The following is a 19,539-nucleotide window of genomic DNA, read 5'->3' as shown; positions in this document are numbered from 1 at the left end:
GCCAGAACATATATTAATTCCACTTCCAACACAGCATATCTTTCGCCTCGTTTTATTGGCTTCCGTGTCCGAAAATAAATATTTTCGCATAAGATATGGTATGATACACGCTAAGAAAATGAACAAAAGTGAAAAATTCGTGACATGTACATGACTACAAAACAACACAAAAGTTAACAGAGAGTGAAAAAACAAATTAAAAAGGAAACTCAAGAGAACGCGAAGGCCGTTTCATGCACACGCATACAAAAGATTTTTATAGAATGCCCTGAAGACCAAAGTACAGAAGAGCTTCGGATATGCGCACTGAGAGCTTTTGATATACTCACTCAGATAGTGTACAAAACTGTGCGACGTGTATGACATAGCCATGACAAGTAATGAAAGAGAAAATTCACTGGTAATAGCCAAAACAATGACACGCTAAATAACTAAAAAAATAGAATAAAATGGTAAGATTGTTTTATTGACAGCCATACAAAAAGAGAACAACTTATTTATAAACCTGCACAAACGTATAAGAAATGCGGGAACTGTTCATTACTACTGAAGGAAATGAAAAAGCCATGGAAGAACAAAAATAAAATTGTACTAAAAACGGAAATACACATTATCGCATTATTTTGCATTTGGCCACAACTTGAGTAACAGTGGCAAGGGGGAGCAAAAGGTAGTAAGCTTTGGCAGTAGCGCACACAAAACATTCGCAAAAAGGCCTATTGCTCAATCAAAGACCAGGTGTAATAAGCCAACAACACGACTTTTCTTTCACCACGAATGCAATGCTTAGCAGTAAAACTACGTCAATAAAGGCACTAAGTCATACCTATCTGGGCATCCTTTTGAGTAATAAACACGAACTGCAAAAATCTGAATATAGGACACTTGTAATGCTCATGCTTTCCAGAAAAAAAATTATCATGCCTACACATAAAGGTTGTTCAGGCGGTTTTGCCATCGGCAATTACTGGAATAATACATAAACACGAACAGAAGCGTCTCGGCTGTTAGTACCTTTGTAGAACGGTGACACACAGAAAAAGCATTGAGGGCGGAATGGAAAGCTGGGCGAGTTACTAAAGTTGCGGAATGAGACTTGGCCCAGAAAAACACAAGTCATAGACCAGGTGATAATGAGGAGGAACATCTATTTGTCAGCTTTCTCTGCCGGTAAAATGGAAGTGTGGCCCAATCAAAGCGCACTGACGTCCGGAGGCTCATAGAGCACACACATGCACAAGGCCGTGTTCGTGTGCATGCGCCTTTTTATGTTCTTGGGTCTGCACGCTCACCTGTTGTCTTGAGGCACCCGAAATAACCTTGCAGGGCTTGTTTTTGAGGTATTCGTGCACCACTGCACGATGCACGAGCGGTGCGAGTCGTTAAACGCCTGAAACATCGCGGAGCACAAGCACACAGCTACCGAGGACCACGAAACTGACGAAACTACCCGCGCCGGTCAACGCACAGCAGTGCACGCTTCCCGATAACAGCAGGTAACGAAACATGAAATTTATGCAGCGGGCTAAGCTGACGCCGGGTCGGCGGGCGCGCGCGGAGATAGTCGAAGGTGATGGAGTTACAAGGGAGGACAAGGGCAGAGGAGTTCAGAGGAGGGGTGAAAGGGCACAGCCTTTTGGATATGCGCGCGCAGGCGCGCGCCAATCTAGGAGTCCGTGCAAGGGTAGCGGTTTTGCTTTTCCGCCCTCTGGATGTATGGCGCCAATTACCTCTGCCACCGAAGCGGCTGAGTTTCCGAGGCCGTGATATAGTGCTGCCCCCTGGTTACGATAATATGAAGTAATGTAGTTGCGTTTGTAAAGAAGGAGCCCGCAAGACGACACTTCTAAACAGCGGCAACTAAAAGTAAACATCGGGAAATAGGAGAGCAGTTCGAAGGATGACTGACCTATCATCGACCTTCACAGTATAACAAACTTCATAACGACTATTGAAAAAGAAGCCACAATTTACGCACCCCTAATAATTTTCATCATCTGTTTTTCGTTTTTTTAATATGCATGAAGGGCTGGGTACCTGACCGTTTCCGCACACCATGTCCTCACTATAGATGCGGCCGCTATTATGTCTCAATGATGCATTAGTTCTGAAACGAAATAAAGAGAACAATGAAGTAAAATATATGCAAATCGTTCTTTAATACGACCCGGCTGCTCCTTTCAAAGGGGCGAAGAAAATTAAAACAGAAACATGACCGTAAGTTCCAAGAGATCAAATATTGCTGACAACCATGAAACACCGACTCACTGCTTCTTATTGAACGTTCCTTCGAAGGTGTTTTTTTTAGTGACAAGAATGATCGGCATATTTTGTAGGTGATACAAATTTTCGTTATAAATGGATACCTCCATTTATTTAGCGGCAACCACGCGTCATTCTTTCGTCGCTAGCAATTGTTGTTCCACAGCACAGGATCGTTACCTAGCATATAGAAGTATCCCCGTTATTCCATGATCGTTAGTCTAGCTTCCCGGGAGCAGCTGTTCAGAGATCAATGCAAGACAACCGCATTGCTGCGATAATCTGGAGAAGGTATAGCACTGCCAAGTGCGAATTGAAGCTCAAGGCACGACCGCCTACTCTTTCAGCGATAGAGTATCCTGATAAAATTATTTGACGCCTTTCTGGCAATAACCGCGGCAATAACAATAATCTCCTATGCTTAAAAAATGTTCATGCTACAGGTTATTGTGCCTGTGTAAATGACACTTCATGTTTGCAAATTTCTAGACAATTTGATTTTACAGTGAAGCTTCGTGTGGCGAGGTTTCCATTTGCAGCACCCCTAGAATGCAGACTGATACAGCCAATTTGCCTGTACAACAAAGAAATTCAGGCATCCCCGATGGCTATGTGTTGTTTTACGATGAATACATATAGTGATGCAACAGTGGGCCCCCCTCAGCCGCGTCTTAGGGGGGTTCTGCCCGAGCACTTGCTAGACACTTGATGACAGCTTTATTTACAGCATGTATTTTAGCTCTGCTCGCAGAGCTATTGGAATGGCTCAACTCATACGTCGCTTGTTGCCAGATAGTAGAAGGTGTGAAGGCTGAAGAACACGGCAGGGGGGGGGGAGGGTATTCTGTAAGAGTCCATCTAGTGGACTGCCCATTTCGGCCGCTGCTGATTGGCTAGGGCCGCTCGTCTCCTCCTCTCGTACAGCTGCATCCAATCAGCAGCGGCCGAAATGGACAGTCCACTAGGTGGACTCTTACGGAATACCCCCTCAGGTTTCAGGCCTTCGTGGTTTTGACGACTGACAGCATCTTTGAGGCCATGAAAGACGAAAAACACCATGAAAGACAACAAAAGCACCAGTGATACAAAGCTTGCAGATGAACCAAGATCCCGGAAAATGACGGCAATAGATGAAATGAAGCATTGGACGCTCTGTAAGTGTATTTTCCCATGCGTCCACGCTATTGCACGCAGCATGTCATGAACCTCGATACAATAACGTTGGTCCCGCTTGCACATTCTGTCAGACGAAGTCTACAGAAGAAAATTAGCGACTTTCTTCACGAAGACTTTCTTGAATGTATGCAAAATAACTGTTTTCTTTAGATGGATGGGCTTAACTTGCTCTATTCTTAATGGTGCGGCTCCTTACCTCAACAACAAATGGACCTGTATAACGAAGTAATCTGGGGGTCCTGAGCGTTTCTTTATACAGGCGTTTGTCTGTATATTTATTTCACCAGACATAATGGACATAACGGAGAAGTGGGCGAGCTGCATGAAAAAACAGCAGCCTTCAGCGGAACCACTCATGCCTATTCCATTCCCTGATCGTGGCAAAAGGTAGCAGTGTATGTGTTTTGTGCCACTGAAAAATGCTACGTGATGGTGACCGACTACTGTTCTCGCTTCATTGAAGTAACATTCTGTAAAACGCAGAGCTGAGAGATTGTCGTCTACAAAAGAAAGTAAATCATTGCAATGCACGAAGCAACTAAAAAAGTGTTCGCAGATAGCGGACCATAGTTTCAGAGCTTTCGGCCTTTGCCAACTACCACCACTCTACGTCAAGCTCTAAGTATGCCAAAATTATTGGCTCTGCAAACTGTGGAGTACAGGTTGTTATTTTCCGTCTGTAGAGGGACACAGGACAAGCCAGCCACATAGACAACGTGACACGTTTTGCTCACGTGTCTGGATCTGCCACACGGATGGCTGCACAACCACCACCACCACGGAAGCACGAATGACTTCTACATATATGCGCGCACACTGGCGGAACGCATATACCGACAGTCGTAATGACAGTGGCACCCAACACGAGTCGGCAGTGAATGTTTCCAAAGCAGAAATCACAAAGGCTTTCGTCACAGCAAAGCACCATTTGAGCCCCAGGCAACACGTTTGAGTAGTGTTGAGCTGTTGTTCAGTCAACAACTGAGAACTCGTATACCGCAGTTGTAAGATTTGTTGAGGCCGCCAGTGCAGGATTCACGACTGCACAAAGGCTCAGAAGAAAGAAGTTGAGGTCATGAGAAGGTGAACTGTGATTAAATACGTGCTGTAAAAAAGTGAAAAACAGCTACCCTTTAGTCCATCACAGAAATGTTGATTCACCGCCATAAAAAGATGTGGAACCGCATAAAACGAGGTGAAACCGCACTGGCCAAGGTAGACACGCCATGTTCTTGCATGTCGGCCAGAAACCAAGGCATTGTTACCCATAATGAAAAACTTTTACTAATTTACCACGGCATTGTGAGTGCAAAAAGCGTTTTATTGCAGGGAAGTCGGCCCCTTTCCCTGTGCTCTTTTTTCATGTACCAGCTGAAATAGGACCTCAGGCGACAATGCGTCAATGCCCTGAAGGCTGCCACCAAACATCTAGATTTATAATACCCATGTGACTGACATGCCGTTACGGCTTACACTTAAGGAGAGGACATGCGTTGTGGGTCTTGCGTTGAAAGCGTCGAACTGCTAGCGCCACCTGTGTCTGTGTTAAGAGAAGCAGGTGCATGGTCAGGGCCAGCGGAGTGTGCGTCCAGCGTTATTAAGATGGAAGTAACCATTGCTACTTCACGTACTGGTTTTCTATTTAAATAAATAGCTTTGGACATATCTCAGAGTCTGCAAACCGCAATACAGAAGCCGGAATTGCTAATGTATTGTGCTAAACATGAACAGCTGTGGTACACAATCATTTTGGATGCTGTCTTAAATTTCACGTCTAAGCATTGCCCTGTCTTAATTATCATTATTTGAAATATGTGCAACACTCAATTCTGAATATTCTCTCTAGTCGATCAACAGATTAAAATTATCCCTCAGCTCGAAAAACCGTCATTAGAGCGTAAAAGGTGATTAGAAGTTTAGAAAGAACGGTTTCGTAAATATCTAGCTAAATATTTTGTTCAACACTTTTTCTATATATGCTGTTTTATTTTCAAAATGCGCTGGATATTTGGTTACTTTTGGACATATTTATTCGAAAAAATGCGGTAGAAGTAGAGTGCTTATCGCGTTCATTGGGTCCCAAAAGATTGGTTGAAATTCGAGATACATAACTAAATATTGGATTTCTTAGGACAAAGGTGAACATACGTCGCGTTCACAACAGTGGTAAAACACATATCGCGTCCTAAAGCTGAGCAGTGCACCCAGGGCAGCCTCGAATATGTGTCAACGCGCAGGAAAGCACAGACATTGTAGCTTACAATGACAAGTTGTCCGAAAATGCGCAGTGACCTAGGAGCGTCTAAAAACAGTTTTCGTCCAATCGCAGCATGAGTGCAGAAATAAGGTCACGGCATATGTTTAGTGGAAATAAATTTCGCAGTTAAGGTATTACCGTTCTACTCCTGATGATCACAAAAAAGACATTTAAAAAACGAACGTAATTGCACAGTGCGCGTTGGCACCTATGTGAACTGAAACTTTAATGAAGCAACCGCAAAATTCAGAACATGCTTGTGTTCTGATGTCCACTAACCCTAATAAATAATTACAGAGGTCCAAAACTAAAAAACAAAGTCATCGCTATGAACCGAAAGGCACAGTAGGTAAGAGGAAGAAATAAATAATATGAAGGTCCATCACACATATTGCAATTTGTGCGAAGCAGAACTTCCGAGAAGTGGTCAAATAAATGTTACAGGCCTACAGCTAAATGCACTGCGGACAGATATGTTGATTTTCATTATATGCGCAGCGCGACAGCACATGCGAAAGTTTTGTTTCCGCATTCCACAAGTCTCAACTATCTCATGATATTCTTATATTTCTTCTCTATATAATTACCAAAGCCACGGCAATATGCAAATGCCAGTTCATTCAGATGCACATTGCGAGACGTTCACGCAGCGACGTAACGAGCACGAAGGCTATGTGACGCTTTTGGAGGGAACAATGGGGATGAGTGCGAAATAGATATGACACGTATGCAAATAAAATAACATTCCCCACCAACTGCGTCACATAACTCAAAAGCTCGCATACTTAGATTTTGGTGCACGGTAAAGAGCCCCAGGTGATCAAATGTAATTTTGACTCCCCCACTTCGGCGTCCCTCATAATCAGATCGCGGTTTGATTACGTAACACCCCAGAAATAATGCCAACTGTACTCTACCCTGTACCGGTAATCGCTCTAACCCTTCATTTCGTAATATTCGTCTGAGCAGCTGCTCGTCGAATGGGTCACCATGAATTACAAGATGATAGTTGTCTATATAGGCTTCTTACGGGCCACAGAAACTTTATAACGACGAAATAATGATGCAGGACTGCCGCTGGAGAAAATACAGTTGCGTCTTTATATCATACGCTGTCTTTAGCTGAAATATTTCGCATATAAAGCTGTAATTCTGCCGATGATAGACTAGGCATGTGTAATTTGGGACCCTTTTACTAAAACTGGCACTAACAAGATAGAAATGGTGCAAAGAAAACCAGCTCGTTTCGTTTATAACAGCTTCAGACGCACTTCAGTGACAGACCTGTTAACAAAAGCAAACCTGCCACCATTAATTCAATGAAATTGTATATCACGAGTAAAATTCCTTTTTCAACTTATTAATGGTCATTATAAGACAGATCTCAAGGGAATAATTGCTTTTTCATCTGGTTATGCTACTAGGCAGCGACATAGCCGAACAATAACCCCATTTAGGCACGTAATAATTGTTTTAAGTATTCCTTCTTTCCCTGAACAGTGGTTGAATGGAATCATCTAACCAATGACCAAGTTTAAAAATCATCACTTTCGGAGTTTGTTTCAAGTATTGAGTAACAATTTGTTATCTTGCTGTGCTACTGCTATGTTCAAGCTCTGTTAACCTGATTTGTACTATTTTCGTTGCCTATGCTATAGTGTTCTTTACATCTGTATTGTTTCCCACCCAGATAAAATCCCCAATGGGGATTGCAGTATTGATAAATAAAAAAAAATATCTCGAGCGCATTTCGGGCATCATAACGCCTTTGATGGAGTGTTCCACTTGAACAAATAGGGAAGTGGTAGTTTCATGCTTGTCTATAATTACTCAGCCACCCGGAACTCAAGATAGTGCTTTTAATTTATTCTCCCCCTTGCAATGCCCAAGGTGTCGAAAACAGTATAAAGCAGCATGTGTGCGTTTCACAGAGCCGCTTACATTCCTTCTCATATAATTTAATGCGTCATGAGGAAAACATTGTGACACTGACGCACTTAAAATACCCACACGTCATCCCAATAGGTGCGCCGATGTTTTCCTCCCTGCCACCTTAACTTCGTGACAGGCTCAGCCAATAATGTAATAACGACATCGAAACTTTATTTTTTATAGCCATTCATGTCATCCAACAATACCAGTAAGAGAGCTTGAGAAGCATGAAAAACTAGCAATTTTGTGCGCATGCAGTTTTTTCCACATCATTTATTGCTTCCTTGGCCGGTAAACAAAATGACTTCGAAGCTGCCAAGGGGTCATTCAATGCTTTATCTTAAGTACAGCAAAGAAGACTACAAATCTTCTGCAACATGCCCGCATCGGTTTCAAGAATAAACTCTTTGCCGTCTTTTAGCTTGAAGATACGACCGCTTATGCGTGCAAACAATTACGATATTGTCACGGCTGTGACGTGGCGCAAATAAAAACAAAGTATTAGGGCCTACGGTTTTAGCTTCCGGTTAAAAGAGAACGTTATCGCGAGCAGAAGGTGAAATTGCCTCGATTAGGAGCGAATGAAAATTGTTGGTTGTACCTATCAGAACTTCGAAACTTTATGTGTTCTTAGGCGTACCTCAGCGCAAAATGCATCGTTGGTGAAAGCTACTGATACCCTAATAGTGGGCCTTTTAAGCAGTCCGTGGCTGCTATATCTAGAAAATGCGTTATAATTCAACATTATCTGCGATAGGCAAAACAAAAACATATCTAATTTTGTTTTAGCACGCGATTAGAAAGGGTGTTAACTGAGGGGTCCGATATTTATTAGTCATATCATAAGAAGCCAACAAACACTGACACCATGGAAAACAAAGGGGAAATTACTTGTGCTTAATAAATGAAATAAAGAAAGGATAAATTAATCGCAATGAAAGTGGATGAAAAAGCAACTTGCCGCAGGTGGGAAACTATCCCACAACCTTCGCATTTCGCGCGCGATGCTCTAGCAATTGAGCTACCGCGACGCGGTTTTCCCATCTACTTTCTTGAGTATTTATGTTTCCTAGCAGAACCCTGGGAGTGTTTGCCAGCACCACCGCTTATAGAATTTGGCGGCGGACGTGGAACAACCTTTCTGCCGCAGGCGTCACGAGAACGTGATCTTTTTGGGTAAAGGCAACCGGTCAATGAACCCACGCCCGCTACCTGAAGGCATCAATGTTGCCGGATTCGAGACCCTCGTTATGTAATAAACGATAAGAAAGCGAGTTGACCGAGGGGCCCGATTTTTATTAGTCATGTCATAAGAAGCCAACAAGCACCGACACCAAGGACAACAAAGGGGAAATTACTTTTGATTAATAAATGAAATAAAGAAAGGATAAATTAGTTGAAATGAAAATGTATGAAAAAACAACTTGCCGCAGGTGGGGAACGACCCCACAACCGGCAGAAACGATGTTCCACGTCCGCCGCCAAGGTCTATGGATGATGGCGCTGGCTAACACTCCCAGGGTTCTACTAGGAAACATAAAAACTAAGAAAGTGGATGGGGAAACGGCGCCGCGGTAGCTCAATTGGTAGAGCATCGCACGCGAAATGCGAAGGTTTGGCTGAAGGCGCCTGTCTCCTTGGGAAGCGTACCAAAGCCCAGCCAGTCAGAACTTCAGCAGCAGACGAAATGGACGTGTGCGCTATAGGTGTGCACTTACAGAATACCCCCCCCCCTCCCCCCCTGCTTTCGACGCCCGCAATTCATGCCTCCGACAGCAGCTGCGAATGACGAGCCATATCTAGCGCCGCTGTGGCTATCAAGAAATCTTTATCCTTTTTCCCCATCTCTTTTCTCACTGCCTCTCCGTCTCTACTGCCGCGCCAGAGGTTCTCGGATGATCAAATTTTCTCTGCTCCGAGGCTAGCTCAGGGGTGTAAAGAGCGTTAATCCTAACAGTTTTAAGTTGTACTGCCCTCTTGATGGCGGAACACATAGTCACTTTGTCCGGAAACTGCGCACTGAATGCTTCTAGCGCATACACATAAAAGCTTGCCTTTTATCCGCCGCGGTTGCTCAGTAGATATACGGTGTTGGGCTGCTGAGCACGAGGTCGCGGGATCAAATCCCAGCCGCGGTGATCGCATTTCGATGGGTGGCGAAATGCGAAAAAACCCGTGTACTTAGATTTAGGTACACGTTAAGGAACCTCAGGTGGTCAAAATTTTCGGAGTCCTCCACTACGGCGTGCCTCACAATAGGCAAGTGGTTTTGGAACGTAAAACCCTATAACACACTTTCTGATATTTTAAGTATGCCTTTTAACTACCGATAACAACCGCTTATAATCTAACTCCACTTATATTTCAAAAAAGCGAAAGAAAAAAGCGGTGACAAGTTACTCGCGAGGTAAACTTATTTTATTGTGATGGGGTCATTTCAGAAATAGTTAGGAGAGCGCTTCCAAGAAACACAGTTTTTTAGAAACACTGTCTTCCAAAATAATGCGGCCGACGTTCACAATGGCGTCTCTCTAGGTGGCCATGCTTTGGAAGGATCCAAGTGACTTCAGAGCTTCGATGTAGGGGCCAGAAGCTTGGGTTCGCTTTAGATGATTTAACTCTCGACCACGGAGTAAGACATTTAGGAGGCGAAACTCCCGTCAGCGCGAGCGAGCGCGGGCGACCAGATAAGGTCACAATTGTTGTATGCGCCGATGGGGCCATATACAGTGGCGGCGCCATGCGGCGCGTCGTAGAAGCCGCAGCGAAAAAAAAAAATGCAGCGCCCGGGCAGGCGGCTCCAGCGCGATCTCAACGGGCGGTGATTCCTTTCTAGGCCGCCAGGCGCCGCCAGCACGATAACGGCTCCGCGGGCATGTGACTTTTTCTGGTCGCCGCAAACAGCGGAGTTTTCACTCCTAAATGTTTCTTGCTCCGCGCTCTCGACGGACCTAGAAAGTGCGACAGAGTCTGAAGCCTGTCATATTACAGACACGGAAGACTAACGGCGAAGAATGGCTTTCGGGCCGAGTAATTGCGGCAGGCTTTTGCAAGAACAGGTTTGCTGCAGCTTGCAACGATCCCTTTCCTCCTCTGAGTGTCTTCCACCCAAAGAATGGCTGAATTAACAACGTGGCTTGGTGCAAACTCGTAAATCTTCAGAATCAGCACCGCGTTTTCGTTACTTTCGGAGGCGATGGTTGCAAGGGCAACCTGCCGCCGCTGAGGTTTACTTGTGGTCAAATATAAACACCTTCGTTCGTTATTTACGCTGTTTGTCAGAATAATAAATAACCTACACTCTAGGCTGCGAGTAAACAACAAAGTCCTGGCATTTTGCATTTTGAACACGCTTGGAAATAGGAGTGAAGTGATGTTATAATTTGAAGTCTTAGTTTCCTCAAACTAAGACTTCAATTTGATAGTGACGTGGGAGAACTCAGCATAAAAAAAACTGTGAATAACGAAAGTAACTTTTCTTGTGCCCGCCTGTGCTGAGATAAAATTCATTAGCCCTTTCACTTTGTGAAGAAGTAGGAGCAGCGCAGCTGTGATGTGTTTTACTTAAATGGACGCATCTATGTATATATAGGGATTATTATTACAATCCTGTATTTTTAAATAGCTATTATTATTATTGGATTGTCTGTTATTATAAGGTCACCTAGGTGACTATGACCTAACTACAACATACAACGCCCACTGGTGGTAACAGTGTGTAAAGTATGCAGGTTACCGTTAAACGGAGCCTCGACGCGAGCGACGATATGCGTTGACCGGGGCGCAGTCAAAGGAATGCACGAAAGGAAACGCGTTTCTTTGCAATTTGCGATTGAGCATATTTCCTTGTTAATTAGCGGAATGAAACTCGGAAGGACTAGAGATTTACTCTAGGGGAAAAACATGGGGCTGTCAGTTTCCCTCCTGTAGAATCCCATGTACTGACAGCACCCGGAAATTCTGCAATATTTACAACCTCACTGCGAACTCCCGAATAACGAAAGGTAGATGAAAGTCGACGTAATGCTAGACTCTTCTTAGCGACTCCATGTCATATAATGTGTTCCGAGATAGTTGTCATAAAACAAGAATTACCGCCATTTTCTGCAACCCCCCTCCCTCCGTGTAGACGGCCATGTATTGACAGCAGACGGGAATTCCGTAATGTTCATAACTTCACTGTGAACTAGCTAATCATTACAAATAAATGAAGCTCGGCGTAATGATGGAGTCGTCCTAGCGGCCAATTTCAGTATAATCTCTTCCAATATACCTGAATCAGACTGAGAACTACAGAGCCTTCGCGAGAAACGGTGTGCGTGCGTGCGTGCGTGCGTGCGCGCGCGCGCGTGTGCGTGTGCGTGCGCGTGTGCGTGTGTGTGTGTGTGTGTGTGTGTGTGTGTGTGTGTGTGTGTGTGTGCGTGCGTGCGTGCGTGCGTGCGTGCGTGCGTGCGTGCGGGCGTGTGTGTGATAACTTTATCGGAATCCGACAATATGGAGGCCCGGGTCTGGGGCGGCCTAGATGGCCACTGGGAGCTGCTGCTCCCGTGCGGCCTCCATGGCTCGCAGGACGGCCCAAAGTTGGTGTTGAAGTTCTGAGCTGAGCAGCGTGGCCGACCACCGCGTCCGTAGATATATTTCACATCCCCACACCGTGTGTAAAAGGGTGGCTCTAACAGACTTGCATAGCTTGCACATATCGGTGAAGAAAGTTTTTAGTTGCACGTGACTCGTATAAGTTTCTCTTTGTAATCGCCTCCAAGTAACGGACTCAGCTCTGTTCAGTTTAGTGTGAGGCGGTAGTAATACTCGCCTCCGATTTTGGTAGAATTTGGTAATGAGTTGGTAAGGAAATGTTAGCAATTCCAGAAAACGCCGGTGCCAGGAATGCTGATGTATGTATGTATGTATGTATGTATGTATGTATGTATGTATGTATGTATGTATGTATGTATGTATGTATGTATGTATGTATGTATGTATGTATGTATGTATGTATGTATGTATGTATGTATGTATGTATGTATGTATGTATGTATGTATGTATGTATGTATGTATGTATGTATGTATGTATGTATGTATGTATGCATGTATGTATGTTCTATTTTTGCGCGATCTACTATTTTGCTGCACCTATATTTCATTATGACAGCTGTTTTCGTCTGGTCGTAACTCATTTCTTCATCGATGTTGCTCTTAAAAGACTGATAATAAATAGGAGGAAGCAAGTGAGTGTCAACTACAATATAGGCCTGCGCGTACCAGCTTAGTACTCCTCGCGCACATTTCCAGCTTTCCAAGTTGGTCTTGGAGTTCTGAGCTGAAAAGCGCGGCCGACCACCGCTTCCGTGGATTTTCCGGGGAGACTGCCATTTTATCTTGATATATTTCACATCCCCACAACCTGTGTTGAAGGTTGGCTCTAACAGACTTGCATAGCTTGCACATATCGCTCTCGTATATATCGGAGTAGAAAGTTTTTAGTTGCACGGGACTCGTATAAGTTTCTGTTTGTAACCGCCTCCAAGTAACGGACTCAGCTCTGTGAGGCGGTGGTAATACTCGCCTCCGATTTTGATAGAATTTGGTAATATCGCTAAATCTTGTTAATCTATCTCTTTCTCTCCAGATCTCCTCTTCCGCGTTCTCCTGACCGATGGAAGTCACTCTTTGCTCAGCTCGGCGAGTAAGCTGGTATCTGGTACTAGGAGGTTGTCGCGAATTTCTCTCGTTATCGTCCTGTTTTCCCTGTATCGATTGTGGTAATTAATTGCTAGTTTACTTAATATATGGCGTCCCGTTTTGGTTTTGCTTAGTCGTTCTGCCTGAGATGTTTGTTGTGCTTCTATGAGTTCATCCAGTGTGTTGTGGAGTCCTAACTTTAGCAAGAGATCCATGCTCGTACTGACGGGAATCCCAAGTGCTAGTTTGTATGCCTTTTTATCAGGTTGTTAATTTTAGTCTTTCCAGCCGCAAACCAAATGGGGAAGGCTGTTATGTATGTGATCTGACTGATTACGAATGATTGTATCAGCCGTATGGGACTTTCTTCCTTCATACCCTGGTGCTTGTTAGTAATTCGTTTGATTAATCTCATGGTGTTTGTTACCTTTGTGTCTAACTTCTTTATGGTTTCCGCATTTGGGCCTTTGTTCTCGAATACTAGACCCAGTACCATGATCTGGTTGACTCTTGGGATATTCCGCCCGTTCTTGGTGTGTGTGTTGACTTCCTCATGAGCCTTGTTTCTGTCGTATCCTTTTGGGGGCCTGACCCTATGTGTGGGGCGGTACAGGAGAAGTTCAGACTTCTCTGCAGAGCATGTGAGGCCTGTTTCTAAGAGGTGTTCCTCTACTGTGTTATATACACTCTAGAGTCGTTGTTCTATTGATACGTCGCTGCAATCACAGGTACAGATAGTAATATCATCCGCGTAGATTGTGTGATTCAGGGACCCTATGGAGATTTATTTTTCTGGGAGTCCCATCAAGACGAGGTCAAAGAGCACCGGGGAGATGACAGCGGCTTGCGGCGTGCCTGCCCCTCCTTGGTCCATCTCGGGCGACGTGAGCCCTCCGACGGAGATGACTCTTGATGTAGTTATACGTCCGTTGCCCTAGTCCTATTCGTTCGATGCTCGTCAAGATGGTAGCGTGGTTGGCATTATCGAAAGTCTTTTTAAGATGAAGGCCCAAGATGGCCCTTGTAGAGCGCGTTTAATAATATATTATCTGATGCTTAAGTTGAAGCATCGCATCTTGTATCGAAAGCTTTTTGCGAAATCCTATCATTGTATCTGGGTATATGTTATTATCCTCTAAGCATTTATCTACTCTGTTTAAAATTACATGTTCTATTAATTTTCCGACGCAGGATGTTAGGGAGATTGGTCTGAGGTTGTCGATATCAAGCTCCTTACCAGGGTTTGGAATGTGCGTTATCGTCGCTTTCTTCGATTGAGCTGGCACTTCTCCCTTTAACCAACACTCGTTTATGTAATCTGTTAGTTTGGCGATCGATTCATTATCGAGGTTCCTGAGAGTCTTGTTGGTTACACCGCCCGGCCCTGGGGCTGATTTGGTATATAACTTTTGTAGGGCCACACAGATTTCTGCCTCCGTGATTTCTTCGTCTAATTTTGCGTTTGTATTCCCCTTGTATCTAGGAAAGCTGCAAGGGGGGGCCTGTGTTAAGTATTTCTGCTCTAATTCATTGAGAAATTTCTCTTCTGTGCCCTCATATGCCTGCTTTAAATTAATAATGGCTTGCATGTGGTTGTTCTTGTTATTCTCATGGTCAAGCAGGAACCTGAGCACGCGCCAGGTTTTGCCGGTGCTTAATTGTCTATCCATGGAATTACATATCTCGTCCCATTTTTGTTTGGTCAGTTGCTTAGCACGTTGTTCAATTTTTTTGTTGAGGTGCGCTTCGCACATTCCTATCTTTCTGTTATGCTTCTGACCAGTAAGTCTATTCTGAAGCAACTGCTTAGCTTCCCACATGTGGTGAAGTCTGCTGTCGCATATCTCCAAGTGAGATTCAAGTGGGGCTATTTTTGTGGCAGCTTTGACGTCATTGCTGAGCTCCTTAGTTCATTGCTCTATGTCTGCGATTGATCGTTGCTGTGTCGTCTCTCGCGTTCTACGAAATAGTTCCCGGTCTACTAATTTTATCTGTCGTTCCTTGGGTCTAATCGGCTCTTCTCTGACGTGTGACTCCAATATGCTGTGGTCGCTATCCAAATCTTCTAGTGTGTTGTGCCACGTCGCCTTTTCAATATTCTTGGTAAAGGTTAGGTCTGGGGTTGTGTCCCTGTTTAGTGCCGTGGCTATTCTGGTTGGAGCGGCGGGGTCTTCAACAAGCGCGAGGCCTAATTCTTGCGAGTCGTTCCCTAAGTCCCTTCCTTTCGCTCTGGTATATAAATATCCCCACGTGGTGTGGGGGCATCAAAGTCTCCTCCTATAACTACTGGATTTTCTCCAGCAAGTCTGAGTGTTTTCTGGAATAGGTTCTTAAATTTGTGTTTATGTAGCGTGGGGTTGCTATAAATGTTGAGAATAAGCAAGCTACGTCCTGTCTTCTTTTGCGGTATGAGTTCCAATAGAATATTGTCAATGTGCGTTATGCCTGTGGTGTGTTGCACGCAAGTTATGTTTCTTTCTACCAGCGCGGTTCACCTCCTCGTCTCCCCTTGGGAATAGCCAAAAGATCTGTATCCTGCTAGCGTTGCGATCGCGTGTGTTTCCTGCAGAATTATGACGTCTGGTGTATCCTTGTTTTTTAAATACTGCAGCGAAACTGACTTTTTGTTTCCTACCTTCTACAATTTCATTGCCATATCCTGAACCCTGTTTCAGCGCGCCGCATTTCGGGTGCGACCATGCAAGAGAGACGGGACGATGGAGAGAAGTTGATCTTATATAATTATGTGGTTGTGAAGTGGGTAAGGATTGTGGTGCTTCTGATGCAACGGAAGGAATTCAATTACCTGGTGACTGGTTTACCTCTAGGATGTCTAATGTACTCATAATTGTTGCTATTGTCTTAGCCATGTGGTTCATCATTTCGTCCAGTTTTTCATTTGACTTTTGTATCTTTACTAGGGTCTTCTGAATATCGGCTAATGCTTTACCTACCACTATGTTAACTTGTTTATCCTTTCTGGCTTGGGCCTTGCGTTTGAGTGGAGGGGGGTCATCCATCCCCTTCGTCCATCCTATTGTCCGGGATTTCAGATGGCTCTTTCGTGCTCGCGTGTGGAACGGTAGTTACCTGATTTATTTGGTGTTCTCCTTCCTTGAGAATTTTTATTTCATCGCTCATACGTGCTAGCAAAATCCTCAACTGCGCGTTCTCTTGTTTTAGTTGCTTTATCTTGTTATTAATGGCAGTCTCCCCTACAGCCCCCGGGCGCACGCCATCCACCACGTATGCCCAGCTCACTGTGGTTGCCTGGTTTGCTGAAAAGGATGGCCTCGTTCTGGACCTGGATCTGGATCCGGGTCGTGCACCCGGTGTCCTGGAGCCGGACCGGGATAAGGATCTGGTGGTGGATGGAGACCTTGTTCTCGATCTGGAGCGTCGTTCCCTGGCGTTTGGGAGCTCAGGCGTTCCACGAGACTCTGCCCTGTCTTCTCCTGAGGTAGCGTCTTCGTGTTCTTCTTGTGGTTCTCGTTGCAGTCTGTGCCAATGTCTCTGTTCAACGAAGAAGGGCTTCTTGAATTTGGCTTTGCACGTCTTGTCTGCGGTCGGATGGACGAGGGATCCCTGCCGCATCTTGTAACGGGAGGCGAAAAATTTTTTGTGTTGACGTGACTCGTATAGGCGGATGGACATCAAACACCACCGCAGAGTTTTCTGTATAGCCTCGCTGTAAAAACAAACAACAGTAAAGCACAACCATGGCGCCGAGGACAGTCGGCGATCGCCAAAAATTTGATCTGTGGCTCAAGCGTATCGGCTTTTGTAGATGATGCGTCGAAAGTACCAGCATAATCGCTGGTGCTCGCGTTGTTTTCATAAAGTACTACAGAATTCGCGTGGCTCATACCATCTCATTACAGCAGGTTCGGCAAGAACGTACGCAACAGATAGATTCAACAATAACATCTGAGGAAATTGCACATCATGCAGGGGCGTCTTGCGCTCAGCCAGAAATAAGTTGTTAGCGGGTGAAATGCAATCCCCGGAAAAGAGACAAATAAGCACACGGGTCAGAATCATTAAACATGTCAGTGCGAGTGATATTTTTTTCTTCGAAATGCTCTGCGAAACTAGATTTTTTTCTTCCTGCGCATTCCTTTTGGGCCCCTGATGCGCTTGTGTTCTGTAAATGCATGTGAATCTGCTGCTGCGTTCTTTCTCAGAAACGAATGAGCTTCTTACTGCAAAGCAGTGTTGTCACGTGGAAGCACAGCAGCATGGCATAGTGACATGGAATTATTTTCAGAACACCTCATACGCCAGTTCGTTTTCGTAGAAAGGACGAAAGTAGTTAAGTGAAGCTCATTCAAAGGAGAAACAATGTATCAACAATATCTTTAAACTCAAATGACGTCAGCATTTGCGTAGTTCGAATGAAGTGTGCCCAGTTTTCTTCTTAACTGAAGCGCGTTGCCTCTTCCTTTACGTCACAGTCGAGGATCACGCTTATGTAAAAGTTGGACGAAATATAGTTTCCATCGGAGCCGACAAGAAGCTGGCATATTTTTCTAAGAAGGAAGACATGTTTTTCGCAAAGGCATCCGTTCTCTTTGCATTGATGTACCTGACTATACTTCACTGTCGAGAGGCTGCCGTGGGCCCACTAATTACCAAGGCGGGTACGTATGACGGCTATTAACTATTAAGCAACTTTATATTGTATAATGATTTGTGCTGCTTAACATCACAAACTACACCGGGGGCTTCGGGGACTTCTTGTAGTGGAGAGCTGCAAAATAATTTTCACCGGCAGGGCCTTTTTGATGTTCGATTGAAGCTAAGCACAGGAGCGGTTTTTACAGTTCGGTATTACTGAAAATTCTCTGCTGTTGCCGAAGTTGTGACCTAATGTTCAGCAGGCGAACACCCTAGCCACTAAACCTCTGCGGTAGGCCCGGGTTTAGTACAGAGGCCCTGGAACGCCACTCTACTGGGGTATTCTACAAGGACACTCATGTATTAAGATATTTGTATATTATAAACAGCTCAATATATGAAACGTTATTCGTAGCCCTGCTTTGCTGCGTCTCTCTTAGGACCTATTCTTCTTGGGCCCTTTGCACATTATAGCTTGAACTATTTACAAAAACCACGCATGTGCGCTATCCTAGTACGTTGTTCATGAAAACTCACGTCCAGAACCTATGAAAGAGTGAATACACAGTTACATTATTTATTTTCGTGACGCCATCATAATGGTATTGCTTAGGGATTCGGTTTCATTGGAGACTGAAGTAATTAAAATGAGAAGGTCTTATCGGAGCAGCTTCTGTGTCATCTATCTGCTGAATTAAAACTGCCGTTAGCTACACTCATATCCCCATCAAGATGCACATCCAAATGCACGCTGCAATTTAAGCCAAGGGAAAGCACCGTTAAGTGGGTAATTTAAGTTCAATATAACTACATTTAATTCGTATAATTGTCTTCATTATCATTTTGTACAACGTGTAGTCACCTTAAAGGTTTATGCACCTCACAGCTCGCAGCTTTAACCGACATATAAAGTTTAGGTTTATGTACTAGAGCATTCGCAAGCTGTGCCAAAGAGCAAACCAGTTCATTAGGTTACAGACTTTGAGAAGTCGACAGAGCGACGTCACCAGGACTAAGGTGATGTTTGATGCTCTGCTAGTGAAGAATGGTAAGCAGAGGCTTAAGAAGTGAGAAGGACGACGTACTACCGCCCAAAAAAGTTAACGGACCACGGCTTAGGTGGCCGGAGCGGATGTGTGGCCACGCTGCGGCGCTGCTATCTCACCCCCCGTAGTGACCCTGTATATGCTTCCGCAGAGAGCAGAGTCGCGTATAGGTCCGGCATTATGCTCCAGCTATGCGGGGAAGCGACTTCTCACGCGCGCAGGAGGCAAATGCCGCGCGGTGTTCCATTTTCGGTTCTGTCTGCTAGTCGCAAGCTACATGCTAAAATGGCAAACTTCCGAAGTAATTATTCGCACATTGCAGGCTGTAATACGACAAAACATTTTTCTTGATCTCTTCATACTACTCAGGTCAGTTTAGTATAACACAGCGCTAATTAAACACAGAGGCAGAATTTTACATTCCTGACGTCGCCTAAGAACGATCGAACAAGCAATCTATTGTGGACGGTAAATGCTGAAGCTATCACAGCTGTCTCGTAAGCGTGAGTGCGCGATGTTATCACTTACTACAAAAAAAAGTCAACCATAACACATAAATCAACGCC

Source organism: Dermacentor variabilis, chromosome 8 (genome assembly GCF_050947875.1).
Source record: "Dermacentor variabilis isolate Ectoservices chromosome 8, ASM5094787v1, whole genome shotgun sequence".
In the NCBI taxonomy this organism is placed as follows: Eukaryota; Metazoa; Arthropoda; class Arachnida; order Ixodida; family Ixodidae; genus Dermacentor; species Dermacentor variabilis.
The sequence above is the reverse complement of the archived record's forward strand: the minus strand, read 5'-3'. Positions refer to the sequence as shown.